This window comes from Podarcis raffonei, chromosome 6, assembly GCF_027172205.1.
Source record: "Podarcis raffonei isolate rPodRaf1 chromosome 6, rPodRaf1.pri, whole genome shotgun sequence".
NCBI classification, from domain to species: Eukaryota; Metazoa; Chordata; class Lepidosauria; order Squamata; family Lacertidae; genus Podarcis; species Podarcis raffonei.
In genome coordinates, this window is record NC_070607.1 from 71,782,169 (window position 1) to 71,810,119 (window position 27,951).

The 27,951-nt window shown below is 43.6% G+C and overlaps 1 protein-coding gene across 1 annotated transcript in view; it reads left to right on the plus strand.

Moving 5' to 3' along the window:
* The first annotated feature begins 12,654 nt into the window (after window positions 1-12,654).
* Window positions 12,655-27,951, plus strand: part of TP53INP2 (tumor protein p53 inducible nuclear protein 2) — a 54,797-nt gene continuing 39,500 nt past the window's right edge. Inside the window, exon 1 of the mRNA XM_053393970.1 lies at window positions 12,655-12,726. The gene's annotated coding sequence lies outside the window, so the exon portion shown is untranslated. The remainder of the gene's footprint in view (window positions 12,727-27,951) is intronic.

Sequence of the window (27,951 nt, forward strand, 5' to 3'; positions counted from 1 at the left end):
ATAATAAATTTTTATTTGTATCCCGCCCTCCCATGCCAAAGTCGGGCTCAGAGTGGCCAACATCATGTAAATAAGACAAAACCATTTCATACATAAAAACCATCCCAATACTGAATTCCATAGGACTGAGGGCGCTGAGCCAGTCATGTAGATGGTTGCCACAATGTGCTGAAACAAACTTATGTTCCTCACTTCAACATCTGGGTTTAGGAACCACATAGAAGGTCAGGGAGACTCAAAATCCATTCCTTACAATTGGTGGGGGATGAGACGGATTGCAGTTCACCTCTAAAACAATGTTTAAGCCTTCAAGGCACTTCAGCTAAAATAGGGTTTAGCAGCCACACAGACTTGAAACTCCTTCTGAAGGATTGGGGCAACAACTCACCCCTAAAACCTCGTTTAAAAATGACACTCCAAAATAGCACTTTGGGGGAATCCTAAAGAGCTCTGCTGGGACAAAAGTCGACAATTCCAGAGAAGGAACCACATACAGAAACTAAAAGGAGAGTTGGAAACAAAATAGCAGCAAGAAGTAACCTGGAAACCTCCCTAATGGTGACTTTAATTATTGAGAATGTATCAAGATACTTACACAGTGTTGTACAGAGAGTGGCATGTATTATGTGACCCAAGGACATACTACTCACAGCAAAAACCTTGAGGAAATCGTAAATCATGGGGCATAGCTGTTATGGTGTAGAGTGGGACCCATTTAGCATGGTTGAGTTTAACGGGAAATTCTATTGGCTCCACATATGACCTCCGGTGCACACTAATGAAGCTCGACAATGGAATTGCTCCATCTCTTGCCAGTTAAGGTTATTGTCTGAGCAGGAGGCCTTTGTGATATGGCACCAGCTCCTATCGCATTTGCATTCACAGCTTATCATTTACAGTGTCCTGGGGCCCTTTGATGATAAAAATATACGCTAGCCTTTTGCTGAACTGCTGAGCCAACCCTTTTATAACTCTCTGTGTGCATAAAGAATGCAGGAGGGTTGAGGTCTGCTTGCAAGTGACATTTAGCAACTTGAGTGAGGAAAGAAAGGAGAGCTCATAAGTGTTGCAGCAGCACAAAGTCCAATTCTGTTGTCTATATTTAGTGCATTTTTCAGAAAGCCAAGATCTTCTATAGCTCTATAGTTACACTGGCTTAAGTAGGCCTCTTGTGCTTAGACATAAACAAGCATCTTGTTGTGGATATATAAGTTTGTGGTGAGTGATGGCAGCTCTTTAAAATCCACAAATAAGCAACGGTGCTGGTTGTTGTTTTATTTAATGCTTCTTATCTATCTCACTCATTTATAATCCACCCTTTATCACAGAGGTTTTCAACCTTTTTGAGTCCATGGCTCCCTTGACCAACTACATTCTTTCGGTGTCACCCCTGTGGGGCTCAGGAACCCCTTGCCCACAGAGCTGGCAGCCCCTAACCCCTTTTCGAACACCCTCCCTTGTGGAGTGTTCCCTCAGCCTCCTCTCCTCTCCCCTCTCCTTGGGAGTCCTCTGGGCAGCCACTACTGCCCCCCTGGTCTCAGAGCTGCTCCCCCTGCCCCAAAGGGAGGTGCCTCTTCACACTGCCCCACAGGGGCCTGGGAAGCACTCCCTGGCCAGCCCCAGAGGTACCATTCACCTGGAGAGCTTGTACGTAGCCAGGGCTGCTGCAACAAACAGCCACACAAGCCTTTGGGAGGCAGAGACGTGTGAGGGCATCAAAGGAGGAATGGAAGGGAAGATGGACAGAGGCCAGTGTTGCCCGCAGCACCCCTCACCATCGTTCAAGGCACCCCAGAGTGCCACAGCACAATGGCTGAAAGCCACGGCTTTACCATATGGTCCCAGAACAGAAATGCATCACACAAAAATAATGAACGTCAACCACTACAATATTTCACAATAATAAAGTAAAACAGCATATTAAAGCAGGCAATAACACTTATCTGAGAGGATCTTGTTAGCACTGACAACAGGGTTTGGGTAATTATTGGATAAGATGCCCTCTTTGGACCTCCTTCTTCATGCTGCTATCTCCACTCCTAGTCATTTGTGTCCTTTCTCTGGGCCCAGTCTGCTCCACCATCCAAATGGAAAGGCAGACGTGTAAATGGACACTGCTGTGCTCTCAGTCACTACCTCTTTCTTTCAGAAGTGATCAGGCAGCAAATGAGAAGCAGAACAGGGAATTTCTAGGATCTGGCAGCAGGACCTCTCCTGGGAACTCCAACACCTGATGCCAGCTGTGTGTGTGTGTGTGTGTGTGTGTGTGTGTGTTAGAAATTGAAGTGTAGTGTATTATCTGTCAAAATTCTTCTAAAATTCCTCCATGCTCATGTGTTGTTTCTGCACACTCAGTCACAGACAGGGCTATGATTCCACATAAACATGATGCCTAGTGTGAGGTGCAAAAATTACTCCCAGGGAATCTGAGGTGTTTGTGGATCTTCTCTTCTCTTTTTTCTTTTATTTCTTTTGGCATGTTTCCAGTCCTTATGGTTGCAAAGTTGTTTTCATGAACATGGTGTAATCTGCCTTGCCAGAATTGCTCACTGCTGAATATTCTTAGTGGCCAGTGAGTGGATATGGTTTCTTTTCCCATTCCCATGGCTATAAATTATGTACAAATTGGTGTGTGTTTTTAGTGAAAAGCTGTCTTTCATATTCTTTTGGAACAATGACAAAAGTGGGACCTGAAACAGATGTTACAGGGTGGATTGCTCCTGTTCTCTGCTCTATAGTCAGTCAGCCATGACCCCTTGCTGAATACTCCATTCCCTTGCCCTTCCTACTCAGTTTTCCATTCACCCCTCCATTTATCTACAATGGTCAGGCAGCATTCTGTGGCCCTTGATTTCTCTCAGTCCTCAATTTTCTGTTTTGGGAAGTCTGTCCACTTAGCTCCCCCTACAGAACAATGGTACTTCCGCAAACCTTGGGGTTCCCTCCAACTGGCTGGCGCCGCCTTCTTTTTTATGCGTGGTTGATTCTATTTTGGCTGCTTAAGAATCAACATTCACCTATGAGCTTCAAAATAGAGGAAATGATTGACAAAAGAATCCTGCTTGCATGTTCTTAGCTCAGCTATTTCTGGTTCCCTTCTACGTCATTAAGCATACCAGGGAATAACGCCAGTTCTTTTATTTTTCTTACGCTGGGCACATTTAAAGCTAGTACTGAGAAGTATATTATTGACACTGAGCTCATTCACACAACACACATTTCATATCAAAAGATTGTTTCCTTGGTGATGCCATTCTAAACAGGATAACCACAAGCAGAAGAATTGTAAATTCGTAAGAACTGCATACCAAAATTCTGGGAAGAATTATGTGGCTTCCAAAAAATTCCTATTGCCATTTCTTTTTTTAAGCAAATAGTCCTTGAACCGGCATCATTTCCACAAGTGACTTTCTATAGAAATACCATTGTAAGGATCATGGAATGCCTCATTGGCAGATACTGTAGGCCAGGCATGTCCAAAGTCTGTTTCGGGGGCCTAATCTGGCCCACCGGTCGGTTTAATCCTGCCCCTGTGGCAGTTTATTTCCTGGGGTAAAATCCTACAAAAACCTCCACAACTTAAATCCTAAAAATAATGTCAACAACTTTGGTTGGCCCTTTGGTTGGCCTTCACGGCCCTTCACTTCATCAAATCTGGCCCTCTTTGGAAAAAGTTTGGACACCACTGCTGTAGGCAGTCACTGTGGTGCAATTTAAACTGAAAACTTGCTTGCTTTGTCAGGCTTCCCCTGACACTTAATTTCCATACTATGCCACTCAGTATTTATGCTTTCATGTTTTGCTTAACATTTTATTGGATTTTCATTGCATTTTGATGTGTATTTGCTTGTGATTTGATGTTTCTAATTTCTGTGAACTGCTTAGAGATGTTGCTATATTAAGTGGTATATAAATGATACAGATAAACAAAGAAATAGTTGCCTTATACCAAGCCAGTCTATTGGTCCATAGTTCAGTACTATCTACACCAGACCCCAACCTTGGGTCCCCAGATATTGTTGGACTCCAACTCCCATCAGCCCCAACCAGCATGGCCACAGGGTCAGGGATGATGGGACATGTGGTCCATCAACACTAGGGAACCCAAGTCTGGGGGAAACTGCTCCACACAGAGTGGCCAGCAACTCTCCTAGGTTTCAGAGAGGATTCTTTCCCATCAGTAATAGGAGATGCCAGGGACTGAGCCTGTTCTTGGGTATGGTGCTGTGCACCCACCCTTAAGAGAAAAGCAAAAGTCTGTGAAGTTGTATTGTTTTGTCCTGTTTTAACAGATGTCGCATCTAGCTGCCTCCAACTCCCTCATTCTGTCAGCACAAGGATTTCCACTTGCGCAATGGAACTCCACCCTGTCTTCTCACTTGTGTGCACCAGACCCTCCCCAAATCTAATCACGAGGGTTGGGGGGGAACCCAGAACCCATTTAGGGGCCACCCAGGGAGAGGAGGGGCAGTAGAGGTTCCATTGCACAAGAGGAAATTCTTTGTGCAAATGGAAAGAGCCAGTTAGTACGACAATGGATTCCACCCGTTGCTTTTATACTGCATGCAGTGTACACTGCTTGGATATATTTTTTATGAAGCTGTTTAGCAATGCATTTAAATAAATAAACAAAACGAATAAAATGTTTTCATATTTTCCATCCTGTTCCCTACTTTTAAATAACTATTTCCTGGAAAGAGCAGAAGTCAAGTATTAAATCCTTTGATGTGGAGTCATTAGCCCGCTGGCTGGCATGTCCAAACAGATTGGGCACTCCTGCTGGGAATGAATAAATATCTACTTCATGCAGATTTTAAGCACTTTTATTTTTTCACTATGTGCTGCCATCTCTGCTGCTCTCTTCCAGTGTTAGCATTCCAATCAAACTGTTTTACAAATATATAGTCATGTTTACCATAACTAATTATGTGTTTGGCAGCCCATTCAAGAAGGAAACACTATCTGGAGCAGGGATAAGGGAGAAATTCAGTTTGGTTTGCATTTTAAAGCGAACCTATCAAATTTGCACTCCGCAAACTGAAACACCACAGCTATTCTCTGAATTTTGCACTTCTCCACAGTTCTTCAACCAAAACAAGGTGTATGTGCGCTGGAAAATGCACACAATGGTGAGAATTATATAACAAACCAATTATATTAGGGGAATCAGTTTGCAAAAATGTATATATTTGGAGAAACTGCATACAAAAATATGCTGGTGAATTTCCATGAGGAGTTCCCCCCCCAAAAAATAAAATAAAAGAGCAAACTGATGAGGAAGTGTGGGTAACTGAATTTAAGACTGGGGAAAAATAGAAACTGAGAGAAATTAAACCTGACAGATTCATCCATCCCTAAACTGAAGTTAAAAAAAAATTAATCCATGTGGATTTGTTTGTCTTTCCAGTGAACACTTTCCACAAGTTTTCCTCCATGGGGAATTCTGTTTCCCCAGGAATGATTTAGATAGCAGATGTTCCTCCATGGGAGTTCAGATGCTTTTTGGATTTAACATCAATAATGGGAAATATTTAATGTAATAAACTTACATGCACATACTTTAGCTAACGAACGAAGCTTCACTGCCACGAGAAGGCACTCCCGAAGCAAATCTACATGTTACTTGGCGCGCTTAAGCAAATCTGCTTGTTATGATACCTCCACAGGGTTACATCCTAAAGTTGGTCCTTGAAGATAAATTACTGTACAATGCCTGGAAACAAGGAGATAATACTGTTCAGCAGTGGCGTAGCGTGGGTTGTCAGCACCCGGGACAAGGCAAGTAATATGCGCCCCCTCCCCATTTGCGCCCCCTCCCCAGATAGTCCCTTGCTCTCTCTCCACACTGCATGCCTGGCACCCCCCCCCCCACAGTGGGCGGCGACCTGGCGGCTCTGATCGGATTCGCACAGCCAGCCTGCAGTGAGAGAGAGTGAGTGAGCCAGGTAGGGGCAGAGAGCTGCGAGTGCGAGCGCGCCCCCCCCAGATGTTGCGCCTGGTGTGGCCGGCCCCCCTGCACCCCCCATGCTACGCCACTGCTGTTCAGGAAGTAGCCACAAACAACTTTTCCTCTCAAAACGTCACCCAATTTTCCCTTTAATCCCAAAGTATTTAGAAAGCTTGTACCGTAAATCCAAAACATGGATTCTAAACTGCAAAAGCCTATGCTGAGTATTTAACAGGGAGACAGTGTGTGCCTGTGTGCAAATCATGTTTATGCACTTGTGGTTATCAAATTCTGTGTGCTGATAATTTCATTCCCATGCCTGGCCTTTTTCTATTTTTGGGAGCAGAGGTTGCCAGATCAGTTGGAGCAGACTCTCAAGCTTCCCAGCTAGCAAAGCACACAACCCTGCTTCCTCCTCTCTTCTTATCTCTCCCTTTTTTCAATCCTGGGGGGGGGGGGGTAACTGGAAGCTATGAGATGCAAAACATGCTTGCCATACCTTTCTCACACACTGCTACAAATGGGAACGAGACCGTTTTTCAATGGCTGTTTTGCAGTGGGGAAAGGCCTGCAGCAAAGTGGAAACGCCCATGCTTGCATGCGGAAGGGCCAGGTTCAAACAATAGCATCTCATCCTTTAAAAAGGAGCAGGTAGCAGGTGAGGTGAAAGGCCCCCATCTGTCAGCCTGAGACCCTTCAGCAGAAGTCTGACCCACTTAATGAAGCATCTTTGGACAACTCTGAGATGTATGCAATGAAACACTACTGTTCGCGAAAACTGTCCTTGGTGTAAATTGAAGTCTTTGGTGCTCTAACTCATTTAGTTAGAAGTTTCTCCATCCATGCCACTCTCCCTGTTTGTCTATACTAGTCCTCCATTTTCCCATTATCTTCCAGTATTTGGCAATGGTTATTCTGGCTACCACAGGAGAAGATGAGGAGATCCTTGTGCCGAACCTCATACCAGGTTCCATACTTCACCACCGCTGCTGTCATTACCTTTTGAACACAGAGATAGCTCAGTTGGTAGAGCACGAGACTCTTAATCTCAGAGTCATGGGTTCAAGTCCCATGCTGAGTGAAAGATTCCTGCATTGCAGAAGGTTGAACTAGATGATCCTCAAGGTCCCTTCCAACTCTACCATTTTGTGATTCTGTGAAGTTTCATGAAGTTTGGTTACCAAGCACTGAGATAGTGGCACCCTCCTGCAAATGTCCTAGGGCTTACTAGTTTTTGCACATGCTCACTCAACTCTGAGCAGCCTGCTGCTATAAGTATGGGACTGACTATATGAGGAAGAGGAAATATTTTGTATAGTTATGGCCTCTTTTCTGTAACCTCTGGGATTCAGGGGCCTAAATTACATTGCAGTTCTGCTTTGAAATCACAAAGGAAAGCACTGTGGGAGTGTAGAGTTTCTGTCAGCAGTACCAATAACTCTTTGAAATCCCTTTCACCTTGACTTTTCTTTTTCTCTTTTTTCCAGGACCCAGAATAACTCAGACAGATGCTAAATTTATCCACCTCCTCCTCTTTTCTCCAGGATCGTTAGATTAATTTTCCAACCCAGGGCCTATCTACATACCAATTTGTGTACTGGATCAGTGAGACAAACAGCTGAGATAAATGATACACAGCAAGCAAGTGCTGGCTTGTGGGGGATACTCAATCCCTCTGTATGTCGGTGTCCCGGTTGGGAATGCATTCATGAGGCAGCAGGTGAAGTTCCTATCTGTGGAGGACAGCCTTGTAAAGCAGCAGCCCTTCAGTTAGCAGAAAGCAATCCTTTAAAACTCAGCGAGGCACAAAACAGACTCCAAAAAGAGGCACTTTCCTGCCACAACTTTGTAGGATGCTGACAGTAAATTGTGGCGACCAGCTGAGAGCAGGGGATCAAACAGACTCCTCTTCCACTTGTGAAATGTCCACATTTTTCTGAAACGTAGTTGAATATTTAGTACTTCTATCATATGTTTATTAGCAGAGATGCATCCCAGACATCCATGAGAGATTCACCACGCAGTTGAGTTGATGGGTAAATTTATTTATGTATACATAAACTTCAATGCAATGCCAACACCACTAATAATAATAATAATAATAATAATACTGAAAACAGCACAAAACAACAAAAGTAGAGAGTTCAAAATGCAAATTAAAAGACTGTAAAATCCCACACACCTGGCTCAAAATTAGGTTTTGCAAACTCAGCTATTACCTTATGAAACAAAACAAAAAATTAGATTTGTTCATTCTGGGTCAAACTGGGACTCTTCATGCTCCCACTGACACTGGGAGCATAACAGGATCCAAACACCTCCCCAAACCTCTCATGAGCCCCAGAGAGTTCCTATAGCCTGCCCTGCTCTCTTTTTCCTGGTCTGGTGGTGATAGAAGCACAGACTCCACAGAGACCTCCTGGTCTCCCTCATTTATTTTTATGCTTACGTTGGGGCGTAAATAAATAAATAGTCTGACATTTATCCAAAGAACAGGAGTGCCCTTCGAAAACTACATTTCCCAATGTTGCTAGCACCTGGGACACAACTGTGTGGCTGTGATGAAGGAACCAGGGATGAAGGCCTCTTTTGGGGCTCCAGTGGCTCCTGTTATGAGGCCAATTACGCTGAGAGTCAGGGCTCTTCTCCAACTTGTATTTGAATGAGAGCCAGAGAGGAACTTGCGGGTGCATCATAACTCTGGACACATTGGAAGGCAAGCTTTACAAGGCAGGCATGTGGCATCTCTAACAGGCATAGATACCGTATTTTTTGCTCTATAAGACTCACTTTTCCCCTCCTAAAAAGTAAGGGGAAATGTGTGTGTGTCTTATGGAGTGAATGCAGGCTGCGCAGCTATCACAGAAGCCAGAACAGCAAGAGGGATTGCTGCTTTCACTGCGCAGCGATCCCTCTCGCTGTTCTGGCTTCTGAGATTCAGAATATTTTTTTTCTCGTTTTCCTCCTCCAAAAAGTAGGTGCGTCTTGTGGTTTGGTGCGTCTTATAGAGCTAAAAATACGGTACTTATTTATTCTCTAGTCACCACCTCTGCCCAGTAAACAATCACATCTTCATAGATGGTTTGTAGCCATTTATTAATAGGTTTAACTGCAGCAGTTTGGATGTGTTTCAGATATGATTTTCAACATGCAAAGACACACATCTTGACTATGAATTCTTTGGACAGCTGGATCAGATGTGTAGCACAGTGGTAGAGCACACACACTGTATCTCCGTTTAAAAGGATAAGGTTTCAGGTGATGCGAGAGGCGTCTGTCCAAAACCCTGGTGAACTACTGCTGGTCAGAGTAGACATTACTAAGCTAGATGGAGAAATAGTCTGACCTGGTATAAGGCTGCTTTTTAATGGCAGTTTATTCCATCTTCCACACATTTCCCTAACTGTTCATTTCTGTATTCTATCTGAGCTTTCACTTTACATAAACGAGACCTCCTGGAACATTGTGCAAGACTGCATTCTCACAGCCGTTTATCCTGCTTTCTCAACAATTTCCTAATAATCTCCACATTGTATTTGAGCTTTCACATGACACAGAAGTCTGTAAAGTAGAATAAACATGTCATGTGAATGCTGTTTTGCATTATATTCTGGTATATTTCTGTAAATGGCTTTTACAGTTGCACTCTCAGTTTATTTCATTTTCTAGACATTTCCTTAACTGTTAATTTCTGCATTATATATTTGAACTTTCACATGACGGAAAAGCCAGTTCTGGAAATATAATGCAAATTTAGTGCTCATTTGCATGTTACTTGCTTCTGGGGTATGTGTGCGTGTGCAAATAGCATGGAAGTAAGAGCTAAACTTGTGTTATATTTTACTATATTTCTGCATGTAGCTTTTACGTTGTGTGGAATATAGTAGAATGTGGAATATATTGTGGAAAGTAACACCCAGGGGAATGTCAGGAAAATGCAATAAACTGACATGTGAATGCAACTCAAGTCAGCATCATATGTTCCCCTTAGAAGAAAGGCTGAGGAATGCTTGGTCAGTGCCCTCAGAGGCCAGCTTGACCCACAGCTTGCCCTAATTTAGTCAGCATTTCACTCCATGTTAACTGGTAAACTATTTATAGGCCACATTTTAGAAAACGTATCTGTGACCTTTGCAAGTACAGCCAGCTGGGATGAATAACCGCCTAGGGTGAGTGTTCAGACAGGTAGAAACAGAAATAGGCCTTTTATTGCAAAAGGCCAGATTATGAATTTTAAAGCACAGGCCTACATCAATGCACACACTTCCCACTGGAATCTATTCAGTGCGGGGAGAGGGTCCTTCAGATGGATGTTTGGACATGTGAAAGCTCTCCTTTGGAGTCTTCCAGCTCCCCTTCCCCTCTCTGAGATCTGAATTCCCACCATATCATCTTTTTGCCTTTCACTCTATAACTCCTCAAAGCATAGAGCAGTTCAAGACATTTTGCTGCCTGAGGCAAAGGGCAAGATGGCACCCTATCTCCAGGCAGGATAAGACTGCTGACTGAATCTATTATAGCACACTACAGAGGGGAGGACAGGCTGTGCAGTGTTCACAGCTCTTGTCTTTCATCAGAGGAAAATGGCCAGTGGACTTAGGAGAAACTTACAGAGGGCTGCTGCTGCCTGAGGGCAGTCACCTCAGTTTGCCTAATGATAGGACTGGCCCTGAAGCATTTTGTCACACTGAGAGCACCCGGACCCCTAAGAGGCAGACATGGGGTTTTTCTCCCACCTGAGGTTCCCGTTGTTTCTGTGGCAGGGCTCTTGTGCTTTTAACAACTGAACAACAAGCAGAAATTCAGTTGATGAAACTCTCTCCACTACAAAAGTGCTGATTCCTCATCCCTAGGTATCATTTTTGGTCAGATGTTATCAGACTGAAGATCACTGACCACAGGGAAAGAAGCAGGAGTCCAGCAGAACTGAGAAACAGCTGAAGAATAATACAGCTAGATGTTATCCTGGAATGCATACGTTGAATAATTTTTATAATTGCCATATGCATAATTGGCAGAGAATGGGAAGCCCTTCTTATTTCCTTATATTTCTTTTTTAATCTTACTTTTATATGAACTTTAACTGAGAGGGTTCACTCTTCTGTGTGTTGAAGTTATACAGTAATTGTAATAGAGGGCCTTGTATCCTCTTTCTCTTCTTTTCCCCGTTCCGTATCTTTCCCCCTTTCCTTTTAAAACTGATTACAGGTGTAACAAGAGTCCAGCTCACATCAGCTGCAGCCAGTGGTCAGGGATGATGAAAACTGTAAGCCAAAAACATCTAGAAGGCCACAGAGAAGAGAAAGAATATGATATCTACCTTTTAGGTTTGATAATTAGCAGGACAAAACTGAGGGTTTTGCTTTTAAATTATACAGGTTTTGGTATTTTTATGAGAGTCTGGGAATGTCTCTGGTATGACTGGTAACCCTCCCAAGCTCATTTTCATCAGATTGTGTTAATCATCGCTACCCCTTCCTGCCACAGACATATCAGTTCAAATGGAGGCAGCTTTTAGGCTGCAATCCTCTACCACCTTACCTTGAAGTAAGCCCCATTGCACTGTTAGTGCCTCCTGTTAGTGCCTGGTACCCTACGAAAATGCATGCACGTGAATCTTTGAAATTTGGTGGGTGCCGACATGCTCATGTGAATGCTGACAATCCCAGGTGCATTTTGTGACTATCCAAAGACAGAGATGTTGCCCCATTTGTCAGATGTACATGAGTGGATGCTGACAATCGTTTTTAGTAGATATTCACTGGTGTGTCAATGGAGTTTTTGAGACCTTCACAAAACTTACCTGGGATTCTCAACATTCCCATGTCAATGTTGATATTCTTCGTATTTCAGATATTCACAGATGGTATGTGTGAGACGCATAACACGCAAGGCAAGATCTACACCAAGGCTAGGAATCTTGGGGGATTAGGAGAGGACTTTAGTGTCCCCTAGCTCTCTTCAGCATACACACCAAGACATTTATAGCTATCCTGGTGTCCAATATTACGGCTGTGATTTACAGTCTCTCTCCTCCCTTCTCCCCCCACACCATAGGATTACACAAGCATGTGTGTCTAGCCAGCAGTTGACCCAAGGACATCAACAAACTAAAATAGATGACTCCTTCTTCCTGTTTGGTGCTGCTTGACAGCACCAAGAAAAGAGCTCCAAGTTGAGAATGGCTTTATATAAATTAAAGGACATGCCATTTAAAGTCAGAAGTTTCAGCAGCTACATTGGATCCACAAGATGACAGAGAGAAGAGGCGAGTGAGAAAACACCTTTTTATTTGAGCAACAAATGGCCAAAAAAAGATAAAAGCAAGTTGCAAAAGCAGTGTGACTGATCTTAAATGCAGTAAGTCCCACTGAAGTCAGTGCATGACTTTTTCCTAAATACTATATACACGTTTAACATCAGGTTACTGCTGGGGAATAGGTCAAACTAGAAGCTTGATGTTTGCCCAGCTAAGCTGAGGGTTTTGTGAAACAAAGAGTTGTGAGATTTTATTGTGAGATTTTATTGTAGCTGGTTTACAAAACAGTCTGGCATATGGGCAAAGGCAATTAAATTACACACAGTTCAAAGGCACGCAACGCAGCCAAATATTTCAGCTTGATACAGTGGAATTTTTTTCCAACTAGGAAAATTTCCAGCCAGGAAATATACAGAAGCTCAAATGATTCATTTTAGGGGATTGTGCCATGCCCGGTGCCCTGAGGCTTCTGAAGGTAGAGCGCAGATAATAGAGCAGCAGAAGATTAGAAGAATTGGAGGTAACTAAACAGATGTCAATTCAGGTCAAATTCAACGCTGGCACCTAGCGGCTAACAGATTCGGCAATGACCCAGCTGAGAACAAGCCCTAACAAATGATTAGATTTACAGTAAACACACTTGCATGTTTACATTGCTTTGACATTCTTTTGAATGTAAAGTGATTCAGACATTTTCTAAACAAATAGATAAATAAGTATTTGTGCCTTTTGAGGATGTATAAATGTATAATTTATCTCACGTATCGCAATAAATAAATCTGCCACTCAATACAATCTTTAGAAAGGTCATCTTTAATATTTTATTTTTCATTAATTTGGGAATATGAAACAGAGAATCTTTTCTATTACAGTAATGAGTAACAGATCATTCAGTGCCAACATGGCTTCCAAAACAAGTTCAATCTCCTCAGGTAGAGTTACCCATCATTAACTGAGTACTGCCAGCGTTAGTTTCCTGGGGCTCTTCCTACAGAAGGGTAGCAATAGTAGAAATGAAGAATATCTCTTAGCTATGGGTCAGCAAGAAGGAAATTCGACCTTTAAATTTTCCATTTCATCCAGCACAGGGAGGAAAGTGTGTGTCATACAGAAACATTGCTCCGATCTGTCTGGATGTAATAGCATACCTTCCAAGATGACCTGGCTCAAGTCTAGGACACCATCTTCCAAGTCCACATTCCCTTGTGAGTCACATGACCCATACAAGGTTGCAGCCCCCAAAACACTTTTTTGGGAGGGGGAACAGCACCCCAAAATGCACATTTTGGGGCACTGTGCAAGATCACAGTATGCATGCACATTCAACTGCCTAACGGCGTCCATGTCACCCAGGAGATCTCAGCTGCAGAGATAAGAAAAGAAGAGTCATTTCATTGTCTGAAGAGGTCACTTTCTGGCTCACATGGAGAAGCTGTTTTCACTGCAGCCCACTGACAGAAGTGCACAGCTGTATTGAGGCAGTACCGGGTGTTGAAATTTTGTGCCCCCTAACAATTTTGCACCCGGCTCAACCACCCCTGTGGGCTCTCCCCATGCCACTGATGTATGGTAATACCTGTTCCGACCTGAGACACCATCACATCAATCACACCCATCATCACATTCCCCTCCCTATTTAAAACCGGGGCACTTCATGCAAAACAAGATCCATTTGCTATACTGTTGAGGACCACCAAAGAATAGACAGCAAAAAACAAACAAACCCTTACTACAGCAGAAGGCTTTAAAATCGATTCATCTGACTGATGGACCGATTTATAGTTTGATTACAGATTAAAACTAAAGCTCTGATTAATCAGACTCAGCCATCTGGGCTCTTTTGAGTGTCACAACGAGGACACTACACAGATAACGAGGGAGAAAAGTCTATCCCACAAGCACGGGAAACAGACAGGAGATGCTTAACAAAAGTATCCCCTCCCATCTGTTTCCACAACCAGAACACCCTTGTATTCTGTCAGCTCCCTGCATCAAATTACATTCTTGTCCGCTCAAGTTCTCTGCGGAACTTTCTGCTCCATATTGTGGGGAACAGAGGAATGAGCCTGCTAGGGTTAGTGGCTATTGCAATTCCACATCTGCCAGTACTGAAAGGAAAGGAATACATTGAAATATTTATTAAAACATTTATCCATTGCATGTTTCTAAATTGACTCTAAGTAGATATAGGTAGCAAATCCAAAGCATTAATAGTTATGTATTTATTTCATTTATATCTTAACCTGCCTTCAAGATGTTCACAGAACCATACACGGTCCCTCTCCTGAACCACACCGCCACTTTAATCTCACTGCAAGCCCATTGAGGTATGTTAGGATGAACAAGAGTACCTGGTCAAAGGTCACCCAGTGAGCTTCATGGCTGCATTCAAACCCTGGTTTTCCCAGTCCTAGTCTAGTAGAACTAGTCTCTGAACATGCTGGTTGTCTCACAGATAATGTGGCACAAACGTCTCTTAATGGGCTAAAAGCCATCGATCATCTTCTACCAGCTTGGAGAAGGAGACTGTTTGTCTTCAAAGGCTGATCACACCCATCGGCTCCACCCCACCTTCTTAATGTCTTAATGGAGTATGTTACCTAACACTGAGACTGGGATTTGTTTTAATAAACAGTCAGATCACTAGTAGAGCAAAACATTCAAGGCAGTGTACTGATGCAACAAATTCCGCTCTGCAATTGCAAAATGGAAAGCCTTGGAGAGATAGTTGAAGAAGAGCTGGGGGAAATGCAAGACAGAGAGCAACCAGCAGTGGACAACATGATGGGGCTCTGGGGCTCACCTGACCTCAAATCAACTGAGTCACTGCAGCACACCTGGATAGAAAAGGTGAGGGTGCGGCAACAGCAGAGAGACTGGCACAGTGCAAATGCACCAGCAGGAATAATAGAATTGCACAATCCTCCATTGCAGGAATCTCAACTAAAGCAGCAATGACAGGTGTCCATCCAACCTCTGTTTAAAAACCTGCAAGGAAGGAAAGTCCACCACCTTCTGAGGGAGTCCATTCCACGTGCCCCTCCATCTCTCCAACCTGGTACGCTGCAATGGCACAGGCAGCAGTGCAGCCCCACCACGCTGTCTGCTGCTGGGAGCAAGGCACTGAGTATATGCACAGCCGTGTCAAATGTCTCCTCACTTCTATTTTGTACTCCAGCATTGTGACCACAGGATATGACCCAAACACATTGTACTAAGCTCACAGTCCAAATAGACTAGGGAAGGATGACCAAGTAAGTACAGGATGCCAAGTGTGCTGTGCAGATGCTGTAGCAGCAGCGATGGCCATGCTTTGCAGTGGTCCTTCGTGGAGGGGGCCTCCCCATTTAGTTTGATTATACACCAAGTATCCAATGCATTCTGACTGGAGGTGAAACATGATTATGAGAAGAAGAAGTTTAATTAAAGATGAAGTACATATCTTCAGAATGGATATACATTACAGATGCATCTTTATTTGTGGTATTAACTGACATGACAAAGTTTTATTAGAATAATTTATTATTATTATTAAAGATAAATAACTTCAAACCTTCTCTAACAAAATTCACAGCTTTTCAGATTGAGTGTCCTTGTACCTTCCTCCTTCCCTTTGAGATGAGCAAAGTCATCAATGATTCTTGGAATACCCACCGGATGGTCTTGTTTATCAAAAGAACAGATAGTCCTCAAAGTCTGTCTTGAATTTTAGTATTCCTAAGTAGGAGATTAGAAGGACCTTTGCATGACCACTCTGCTCTTGAAGATAAACAACTATGGGAGTCAGAAAGAGAGCAGAATAAACAGTCAGCAGAACAGGAAAACCTCCTACTCTGGGCTTCCTTGATAGTGGCAGACTTGGGACATTTTTGTGAGAGAGACTTTTAAAACAAAGCTAAAATGGCTGTACGTTGTAATTTAATAAGATTTCTGGGCCGGTGGTTCCCCTACAACCTGTGAGTCTTCATTTACCACACATCTTACATGGCCATCACTGTGCAGCCACCATTAGAAGCAATATGAAAAGGGGAAACCCTTGTAGACAACTACAGTGCTTGGAGACAGTCAGGTTGTGTATTGATGGCAGTGACCAGAGGAGGAATGACCGCTGGGAGGAGTGCAGAGAGAAGAAATGCCATGGTGCAAGTGCTGCAGCACAACCAGGTGCCTTCACCTGCCCCAACTGCAACAAAACATGTCTTTCCTGCATTGATCTCTACAGCCACAGCAGGCGCTGTAACCTTTGAGCAGTTTGACTTCACCCCTAAAGGCACACTCCTCCATGGTCTCCCAAGACAGATGGATGCCAGGCAACTTGTTCAGAACCTTGAGGACTGGGGTCTTATTTTATATGTAACAAGTGAAACATAGCTTAGCATTAGAGCACATGCTTTGCATGCAGAATGTCCCTGGTTCAGTCCTGGCTTCTTCTGGCAGGGCTGGGAAAGACGTCTGCTTGAAACCCTGAAGAGCAGCTGCCAATCAGTGTACGCTAGGGCTGCCAAATGTCTGGGTTTTCCCAGAGATATCTGGGATTCGGCCATTGAAAATGGCATCCGGGGGGAATTTTCACAAATTGGCAAAATGTCTAGGAAAACCAGGACGCATGGCAACCCATTTTGGAATTGAAGTTCAAATGCAACTTTTTGAAGCTCAACAGCTTTTGTGTCCAGATTTTCAGTTTTTGAAATATGACAACCCTAGACAGTACAAAGCTAGATGGGCCAATGTTCTCCCTTGGAATGAGTCAGTTTCTTAATGAGAAACTCTTCCCTTTGCTGTTTTTTTAAAAAATTCTTAACGATCACAAATTCCACATTCATCAACATGAATGACCCCAAAGTTGCTATCTCCCATTTTTGTCATCGCTCTCTTCTCCGGAAGGTAATTAGGTAAGTCACTAACATGGTACTAGGGCACTGAAAGTCATTTTATCCTAGCCAGCCCTCTCATTCACTGTAACCCAGACAGGACTCTCCCCCACACCCAGAAAATAGTTCTGCATGTCAGCATTTGCTGTTTTTGCAAATATGCTATTAATAGAGTGGTCCGGTCTCTTGCTATGGATGAGAACAAAATGATTGACAGGTACCTCATACCATCACAGGCTGTGACCCAAAGCCCTTTAGATGCATAGCGATCGCTGTTGCTTACTATGGCAGATGAAAGTCCATGCATATGGAATTTGTTGCTTATAGCCTGTTTGTGTGCATAGGGCTGCATTTATAATTTGTTGGAAGCCGCCCAGAGTGGCTGGAGCAACCCAGTCAGATGGGCGGGGTATAAATAATAACTTATTATTAATTATTGTTGTTATTGCTGTTGGGCTGCACTCTTCTGCTCCACCCATAATAGGCAAAAGGAGTCAGGCAAAAGCACCATTAGAATGCGGGGCAATATGTGCAATTGTGAGTGGTGAGGGACAACAGGCTATACATTGACGTCAAAATGAACACACAGGTCTCAGATGCAAAAATGCTTCTGAATACTAGTTGGTGGAAACCACAGAAGGGTGGTTTTTGCTCAGGTTCTGCATGTTTCCCACAGGCATCTGGGATGCCACTGGACTGGATTAGATGGGCCATGGACCTGATCCTGCAAGCGCTTCTTGTGCTCTTATGTCTCTGCTTAAAAGATGAATTCTGAACAAATCCACCAGTGTATACTCTTAAGAGAGAAAGTTAGCAACACGCCACTGTCCTAGCTGTTCCAGTCAGCAGAGCCGGCTTACCCATGGGATTTGTACTAGATGCAAATAAAAGAGTCCCAAGTCCCCAGTGCTCGGATGTGACAACATTAGCAACAAGCATAATCTTTGTGCCGGGTTTGGTTTTCAAGAGCAGCAGCAGCAGGACCCAGGGTGATTAGCAGCAGTGCAGAGACTAATAATAATAGTGAGCTTATGTGTCTTTTGGAATGTTCAAAGCATTTATTTAAGTGGAACACTCAAGGATTGAGCTCTGTTCCAACCGGGTCTCATATGGCCCCATCATGAAGGACACTTCCAGACTGTCACTATTTTTGTGTGGGATTCAATCACATACCAGCAAATCCAGGCCTTGCCATTATTGTGGATTGGGAGGTCTTGCACAACAAACCCGCTTCCCCAAAAGATCAGACCTTTTTTGAGAAAAGGAATGTAATAAGAAATTGCATTGGAGAATGTCAGATAAGACTTGCTGTGATGAAACTGCACCTAACCTCTTAAGCAAATCAATCAATCAATGCTTTTATTTGTATGCTACCTTTACAAAGTTAAAACCATGCTGAAGGAGGCTTAAAGGTAAAGGGACACCTGACCATTAGGTCCAGTCGTAGACGACTCTGGGGTTGCAGCACTCATCTCGCTTTACTGGCCGAGGGAGCTGGCGTACAGCTTCCGGGTCATGTGGCCACCATGACTAAGCCACTTTCTGGCGAACCACAGCAGCGCACGGAAACGCTGTTTACCTTCCCGCCGGTGCGGTACCTATTTATCTACTTGCACTGCATGCTTTCGAACTGCTAGGTTGTAAGGAGGCTTACAACATATTTTAAAAACTGCACAATTCCAAGCATAGCAGAAGGAGTCATGAACAATAAAGAAAACATCAAAAAGTACACAACCAAACCAAACAATTTCCACCTAAAACGTAAGATCCAAAATAAAAATAGAAAAAATTAACATCTACAACAGCAACAACCCCTTTCCCCTAAACAATACCCCAGCCCAAGATTCTGCTCAGCGGCATCAGCATTTGTATCTGGAGTCAGTCACGTCTGCAGCCTCCCAGGCCAGTTGGAAAAGGCTTGCAAGGCAGGGAGCAAGTCTTTCAGGACTCACAGCCAATATGGTAAAGTTGAATGCTTAAGAAACAGGTGGTCTGGAAGGTATTCAAATAGACATTAAACACCTACTTGTTCTTCCAAAGCACTTTTTCTTGAAAGTATATGATCCTGTTGCTCCTTGATCTGCTTGTTGCTGTTGTTGTTTTACTGCTATTTTATTGTGGCTTATCCCTACAGCTGCCTCCTTTTGGCCAAAGGGCCACATTCATCTTGGACTGACTCTTTGGGGTGGTGCACGTGCCCCCCCAACACTCTTGCATATACAGAGCCCACATCCCTCCTCAGTTGCTCCATGCAAATCAGCTGAGCATGGCAGCTATCATTCCCTCTCTGCTCATCAAATGTTCACTCTGATGACCTGGGAGGGGGCAATCCACCCCCTCCTCAGAGTTGCAGGACTCTGCCCTCCTCCCCTCTTCCCCAGCCAGTGTTGTATCTACTGCAAAAGTGAGTTCCGGGGCAGTGGGAGGAGGGGAGAGGTGGTAGAAAAAATTGCCAGCAACGTTACTGAGATTGCAGCATGACTCTACAAAGCAGTTCATGTAAATAGGCAAAGCAAGTCATTTTAATGTTCCTCTTAGGATCTGTGGTGGTAGAGGAAATGAGAGCATGCAGCTTAGAGGGAGGGGGAAATATTCCCTTTCATTTAATGAACCCACAACTCTGGGCCAAACAGGTGGATAAATTTAGGCATGCTAGGGCATGCATGTTATTTCTCTTAAGCCTTCTTAGATAATGATAGTAACAGATGTTTATCACAAAGTCACAGTGAGGCAAATATAGCTGCATCTTTTCTACATACAGACACATAAAACTTATTACAGCAATGTGGATCAGGTGCCAGTACACAAAGTTGAAAATCAGAGAGCTGCATTTTTGCACCACCCTTGACTAATCCATCAATATCATTTCTCTCTGGCTATCTATTTCCTCCAGTCTACAATAATAGAATCATAGAACTGTAGAGTTAGAAGGGCTGTCTAGTTCAATGTCCAGCAATGCAGGAATCTCGACTAAAGCATCCATGACAGAAAGGCCATCCACCCTCTGCTTAAAAACCTCCAATGAAGGAGTGTGATTATTTCACTACCTGAAGTCCAAATTACCTTTGAGACCTGCCTTTCATAATCTTATATTGAAATCCTGCAGGGAGATGCTGTCAGACTGAAATCACTGGATTAATACATTCTGCAATATATTTATCCATGACGGTGTTCCTCTGGGACTTCTTCCTGCCTTCGAAGTAAATGTACTAAACTAGTAATTATATGCTGTATAAACAAAGAGATGGGGAAGAAGGGAGGGTTGTGAAATCAGTGGTCTACTCAGTATCATTTACCAGCTGTGCTGTTTACAAGTTCTGCTCAGATGTTCGGCTGAACATGTGAGGGCTCAAACTCTGTAGGGGCCATGAGGTCATGTTCACCATTCATCTCCCATGACTCCATTCACACTGGCCATGGCCAGTGGATCATTGCAGAATGGAAAGATGCAAAAGAAATGTTTTAAATCTTTGTTTTGCTTCATTTAAAACACTTGCATACTGCTTTATATTAAAACATATAAATAGTATTAACATATTTATAAATATGTTTATTTATAAACATTTTTATTTATTAACATGTTTATTTATAAATATATTTACATTTATATTTAACATATATTTATAAATGCATTCACCTGTTTTAAAATTTGGTAAGCCCAGTCCTCTTGTGTAGGGGGTCACTCCTGCTTATTCCGCTGAGTGAGGGCCCTGAAGTCTTGTTTTGACAGCAGCACTGAGATCATGCCCCTTCTATTACTTATCTATTATTTTATATTTCTATACCACCCTTCATCTGTGGATGCCAGGGCAGATTACAATAAATTTCATTCTTGGCACATTAGTCCAAATTCCCTTGCCTGAACAAGCCTGCAAAGATGCAATAAGTAAAACATTCCAAATTAAACCACCCGGATTTCAAAAACTACCTATTCAAATCAGTTGCTGTCTTTCCAAAGGAGCCTAGCTAGTCACTATTTCAAGTCTCCCTGTATTCTTCTTCCACAGTGTTAGCTGCCAGTGTTAGTCTGCTGCAGATAAATCAATGTAGAGTCTTGTGGTACCCTAAAGACTTCCAGCTGACCTGCTAACTGAACATTCATCCTTATTTGTTTGCAGACATTTTGTGGTGAGGTTAAGTGACAGCAGTTGTTTATTGAACATTCAGGTTTCTTTGCAGGGAGTTTAGTATTACGTTGGGTCAAACAACTGTTATTCCACACTTTCCAATGCATTTTCCTGTTACTTTCCTTATTATGTAAAGGTGGATGTGGAAAGCATATTCCCTGCACAAGAGTGCCAAATCCACTTCAACTACACAACCTGAATTTTCTGGTATGCAGCTGAATCTCACCACAAAATAGTGACAGTCTGGAAGTCCCCAAATTTTCTAGGACATAGGCTTTGCTGTTCTCTAGCATCCTTTCCCCTCTTCAGATAAAATACAAAATAATAGAAATAAGACACCCCCATGATGGAGAGACTAGTAAAGGTAAAGGTACCCCTGCCCGTACGGGCCAGTCTTGACAGACTCTGGGGTTGTGCGCCCATCTCACTCAAGAGGCCGGGGGCCAGCGCTGTCCGCAGACACTTCCGGGTCACGTGGCCAGCGTGACAAGCTGCATCTGGCGAGCCAGCGCAGCACACGGAACGCCGTTTACCTTCCCGCTGGTAAGCGGTCCCTATTTATCTACTTGCACCCGGGGGTGCTTTCGAACTGCTAGGTTGGCAGGCGCTGGGACCGAGCAGCGGGAGCGCACCCCGCCGCGGGGATTCGAACCGCCGACCTTTCGATCGGCAAGCCCTAGGCGCTGAGGCTTTTACCCACAGCGCCACCCGCGTCCCTCTATGGAGAGACTAGACCTATCTAAATGGCCACTCGTCTCAGGAAAGATAAACAAAACACTTCACAGGAGCCCATGACATGAATTTTAAACAACAGGAAGGGAAAAAGACAGACGATGGGAATGATTTATAATGAAGGGAACTCCTAGAGAATGTTGGACTAATTGCAATAATAGAAATGTCTTTTCCAGTCGGGTCAAGCCTGTTAAAAGACAAACCACAGAGAAAAATGGTGTGTTTAGAAAGCTTTGCAATCCATCAGACAAAGGTGATGGGATCTCCTGCCTCTCATTCCTGGAGATACAGTTATTATGGGAGTTGAAATAGTTTGTGTGTGTTTGTATATGTATATATGCAAGCACACACATTTCCAGCCACAGATCATTATGTAATAGTTTTTTCCATCTTTGCGTTGTGCTGACAAGAGATCCAAGAACAAAATACTCTGAGAATGTATCACACTAACATCAATCTAGGGTTTTTCCAGAATGTTCTAGGATGACTGAAACAAAGGATTAAGTTCCAAAGGATGTTAGAGTCAGCATAGGTAGCATAGTATAGGAGAAGGGGTCCATGGCAATGATTAGAAATACTATGTAGGATGCAACAGCTTCAGAGCCTGGGCCAAAGGTTGCTTACTCCAATACAGGGCCGGCCCAAGACATTTTGTTACCTGATGCAAATGCCAAAATGATCCCCCCCCCTTCCCTGCCAGGGAAGAAGGGATGGGTGAAGATCTATATCAGAAACAAGGAGGGAATAAAGCTTGACATCAAGAACTACAGCCCCTGTGGATCCTGCCACCTGAGGTGGTTGCCTCACCTTTCCTCATGAGTGGGCTGGCCCTGCCCCAATAATCTCTCATTTATGAATCTGTTAATTTCTGGTTCTGTTAATCTACTACATACATGTATTTAGACTTTTATCGTAAGTCATAACATCGTAACAAATTTCTCAGGATTTGGACAAAGCTAAAAGATCACACTCTAGAACAACTCTACCCAGTGTTGTTCAAGGAAGATGTGAATCGTCAGTCACAAAGCTCACTGTGTGATCTTGGGCCAGTCACTATCTCTTTGTCTGGTTTATTTCCCAGGTTTGTTGTGAGGATAAAATGGGGATTCCCCATGTATTCACCTTGTGCAGCTTGGAGGAAGAGTGCAATGTTTGATTCGATTTATTGTATTTCTAGGCTGCTTTTCATCATGTTATTGCTATAGCATTCCCAGATTTCCTGATATGGCTCTGTTTCCATAACAAATGGGTTTCCTCATGTTTGTGACCTGATGATCTCCCCCTTCAGCTGAAAGTGAGGCGAGACACTGTGTTTTAGGTTGTCCATAAAACTGGTGTTCACATTGTATGCAGAAAAGTTAGACTAACACTACAATCCTATGCGTGTTAACTAGGAGTTCCCATTGGCAAGCCCCACTAACCTCAGTAGGAATTTCTTCCAAGTAAACATGCACAGGATTGGGCCATAAGGTCCTTGACTCCTGTTGAAAAAAGACTAAGAGAAAGTTCACAGTCAAGTTCAGTGAAGTGGCAGTTCAAAGATCTATGGCCCACCTGTTGTTTAGTGTTCTCTTTTGGATAGAAGATGTTTGTGATCATTACACAGAAGCTGCAATATTTATATAGAATGAATGAATGAACACACCCGAGAATGCCAAAGGTAAGAGGAGCAGGCACATCTCTATGTCTTTGTTCTTCCTTGTTGTTTGTGACCCAAGAAGCAACACGGGCAAAATAAAGTTGTTTGTCAAGCTCCTCTAAGTAACTGCCCACTGAGTCAGAAGATTCTTGAAAGGTTCTACCAAACATCTTTATGAACTGTACAGCATTCATGGTATGAATTTACCTACAGCAACGTGGCAGATCAGATTGCACTCCAACATTTTTTGTTATTTTTTTCACAAGACATTCTAGATTTCAGCCCACAGGCAACTTTTTTCTTGCTTAGATTGATAAATTCATTCTCAAATTTTACTTAAAAGCGGCCATTATACCATCATGGAGTATGACAAGAAGCTTTGTATTGTGGAGAAGTACCCAACCAACAAAGGTCTGTATAGTTAAAGCTATGGCTTTCCCAGTAGTGATGTATGGAAGTGAGAGCTAGACCATAAAGAAGGCTGATTGCCGAAGAATTGATGCTTTTGAATTATGGTGCTGGAGGAGACTCTTGAGAGTCCCGTGGACTGCAAGAAGATCAAACCTATCCATTCTGAAGGAAATCAGCCCTGAGTGCTCACTGGAAGGACAGATCCTGAAGCTGAGGCTCCAATACTTTGGCCACCACATGAGAAGAGAAGACTCCCTGGAAAAGACCCTGATGTTGGGAAAGATGGAGGGCACAAGGAGAAGGGGACGACAGAGGACGAGATGGTTGGACAGTGTTCTTGAAGCTACCAGCATGAGTTTGACCAAACTGCAGGAGGCAGTGGAAGACAGGAGTGCCTGGCGTGCTCTGGTCCATGGGGTCACGAAGAGTCGGACACGACTAAACAACAACAACCACCCAACCATCATGTTTTAACTTCTATTTGATAGATCTTGAAGCATGGTTCTACAGATGCCCAACTGGATTGCGACTTTAAGCAGCAAAAGGAACAGGAAGTTTCAAAAGATGAGGCAAAGTGTCAGATGTCTTCAGCTGCAAAGTAGCCAATGTGCACACAAGAGGCAGGAACTACTTCCAGCGAGACTCTTTAACTTGACCCTGCAAGCATTATTCAGCTAATTACAAGCATAGCATTGGGCAGAGTAAAGGTTCCTGTTCAGCTGAGCACAATTATCTCTGCTAAAATACACTGAAGGTATCAACTCTTTTACAGGCATCTGAGAAGGTGTGGCTATGGAAACTCCAGATAAGGGACAGGCAGATGAAACCAACCTTGTCATGTTCACAGAACCTCAAGACGTATCAATTCCAGGCTACACCTAACAAAGTCTAACAAGAAGCTTCCGAACCCTCTCAGCTTTAATGCAATGAGGTGGCTATGGAGATGGAAGTTGTGGAGGCATATGTGAGGAGAACCTCAAAGTCAATAGCAGCAATGGAGGACATGGAAGAGGAGGAATTTACCACCATGTCTAAAGACATTTGTCAGGCTGTAAGAAGATTGGAGAATATACAACAGGGTTCTTGGATTCCTTGAAGACACTTAAGGTACTTTAATTACTTCAGTATCAATATTTTCATGAGCATATATGTAACACCCACCCACGTACACACACATGCACACACATATCTAGTACTAGCCACAATGGCCATTCTCTACCTCCACTGCCAGACACAGTGTGCCCATGAGTTCTAGTTGCTAGGAATCACAGGTGGACAGGGAGCTTGCAGGCTTCCCATGGGCATCAGACGGGCCACTGTGCAAACAGGATACTGGGCTAGATGGACCATTGGCCCAATCCAATAGGCTTTTCTTCTTTTCTTATCTGTATTGCAGTGAAACAAAGACCATTATTTGACTAGGTGAGGGCTCTGTCTTACTAAAAGTTATTATCCCTACCATTAACTAACATACAAAAATCTAAGACCAATAAATAAATAAATATTGACATTTTTGGGGTTGAAAAAAATCAAATAAAACTTAAGTGAGATAGGCTCAAAGACTATCATGTCATGGTTGAGATGAGGGCCCCTTATTGATTAACTTTCAATAAGATAAATTTTAATAACCTTAAAAGAACAACCCTCCCTGTCAACTATTGTGCTACAAATGAACAAGATCAGGGTCTAATCTCCTAAATTAAATTCTTTATTAGAGCAATTCCTGCAACTTCACAATCCTGCTTCTAGGATCCCCAGGCAGCAAAATGGTAACAGCAAACGCAACAACACATGAGTAAACTGGAAGTCTCCTTAAACTGACCTTCCTGGATAGTGACAAATTTGAACAGAGGGTGGAGCCCCTGGAGGAAACTAAATGTAATAAAGCTAACATCTTAACACTCATTTGGAGTTTGCTTTTACGGTGACAAAGTCACCACACCCAGGCTGCCTGGAGGCTCACCATCAAGTGATTCAAGAGCCCACTGTATGCAAGGAGGAAGGCTATTTTAAAGGGCAAAATCATTGACTCACGACATGATGCAACCTTTGAGCAACAAGAAGAGTGTTGTCCAGTTTATGATCATTTTCACCTGATGTTTTGTGCAATTTTAAAAGTATGTGTGCACATGAATGTACACACACATTTGGTTCAACGAATATTAAAGTGTCTCTTCAATGCAATAACATCTCAAACTATCTGAATGGGGCCTGGTCTGTACTTTAAAACAAAACAAAGCATCTGTCTGGCTCAAACCACAATTCATATCATCTTTTTAAAAAACAAAAACAAAATATAGCATTAGCCTCTTATGAGCTACTACCTCCCTTATCTACTCTTAACAACATGTGGACCATGGAATACCTTAACTGTGAGCTTTTATTTAGAAAGCAAAGTTCTTGAGGCACCTTGCCATAAACTCAAAAAACAAACTTAGGCAAACAGTTGCTAGGGAGCAGGGGCGACTTGTCCCATTTCATCACCTTAGGCGACATGGGAATTGCTGCCTCCTTCAACTGCCCACCCTGCAACTTCTGCTGATGGAATGCCCTGGCTCTCACCAAACTTGGCAAGAGCAACGTGTACCGCAAAGCACTGCCATTTGGCTTCTCTGCCCAGGGGGGTGGGGAAACCGAGCACCAACATGGTGCCCAGGAACACCCTGGCTCTTGCAGAACTTGGCAGGAACTAGGGCTTTTTGCAAAGCTTTTTGTTATTTGGCTTCTCCGCACACCAGAATGCCTCCCTCGTACCATTGGTGGGGCAGGCAGAGTGTTGCCTCATGTGCTTCTGCCGCCTGAGGCACTCACTTTACCCTGCCTCATGGGCAAACCAGTTTTAATAGGGAGTAGCAAGGGTGTATGCGAGCTTTCTCACAGATGTCCCAGCTGCTACTCTTGCTTCTGAATCTCTGGACAATGGTGGAGTTTAGAAGAACTAACCTGGACCCAGAAATGGCTTCCAAAGCAGACAGATCTTAGCTGCTCCTGGAGTGGGGCTTCCCCACCTGGGCTCCATTTTTATAACTTGATTACAACATCGTCATCATAATAGCTCTTGGGAACAAACGGTGCACAGTGCATATGTATTTGCTGAAATTTCCATGCTGCTGAGCAAACAGAGCCATGCCAAAGTACACACAGCCAAAGATAGTGTGAGACATTTACTGATAGGCCAGCACTCTTCACCTGTCAGGTTCTACAGACATTAGAATTTCTGTCCCTTCAGGGTGCTTTGTAATGTGAAATATTTGTGCATTCCTGAAATGGCCACTTGCTACTGGGCATTTTTGCCAATTCGAAGGTCCCTGCATTAAAATACAGTGGTACCTTGGGTTAAGTACTTAATTTGTTCCGGAAGTCCGTTCTTAACCTGAAACTGTTCTTAACCTGAAGCACCACTTTAGCTAATGGGGCCTCCTGCTGCTGCCACGCTGCCGGAGCACAATTTCTGTTCTCATCATGAAGCAAAGTTCTTAACCCGAGGTACTATTTCTGGGTTAGCGGAGTGTGTAACCTGAAGAGTATGTGTAATGGGAATTGGGGGTTGCTCGTGCGTAAGTTGCCGCCACTCTCGGTGAGGTTGCCTGGATAAACCTTCCCCTGGCTGGACAGCCCTGATTCCGCGTCTGTCTCAGTCACTGGCAGAATCCGTCAGTGGGCGTTTCCTGAACTTCTTCCAACATAAAAGTTCCTTGACGGATAGTCTCCGCCTAGCCTCCCTGCGCGGAAGTCTTCTGCGCAGGGTGGGTGTGGGCAGTGGAGGACCCGTACTCTCCTCGCTAGTCTCTGGTGAAGAGTCCTGGAGCCAACTCTCCGAAGCCTGCCTCTGCCCGCCTTTCTCCCTGGTGTAACGCTGATTTCCTTCCCCGGTAGCTGAGTCCCCTCCTTTCCTGCTGGGACCTCCTCCGGCATCGCTTGGGAGCCCTTCCTCCACTCCTGGCTGCGATGGCAGTTCCCTGACA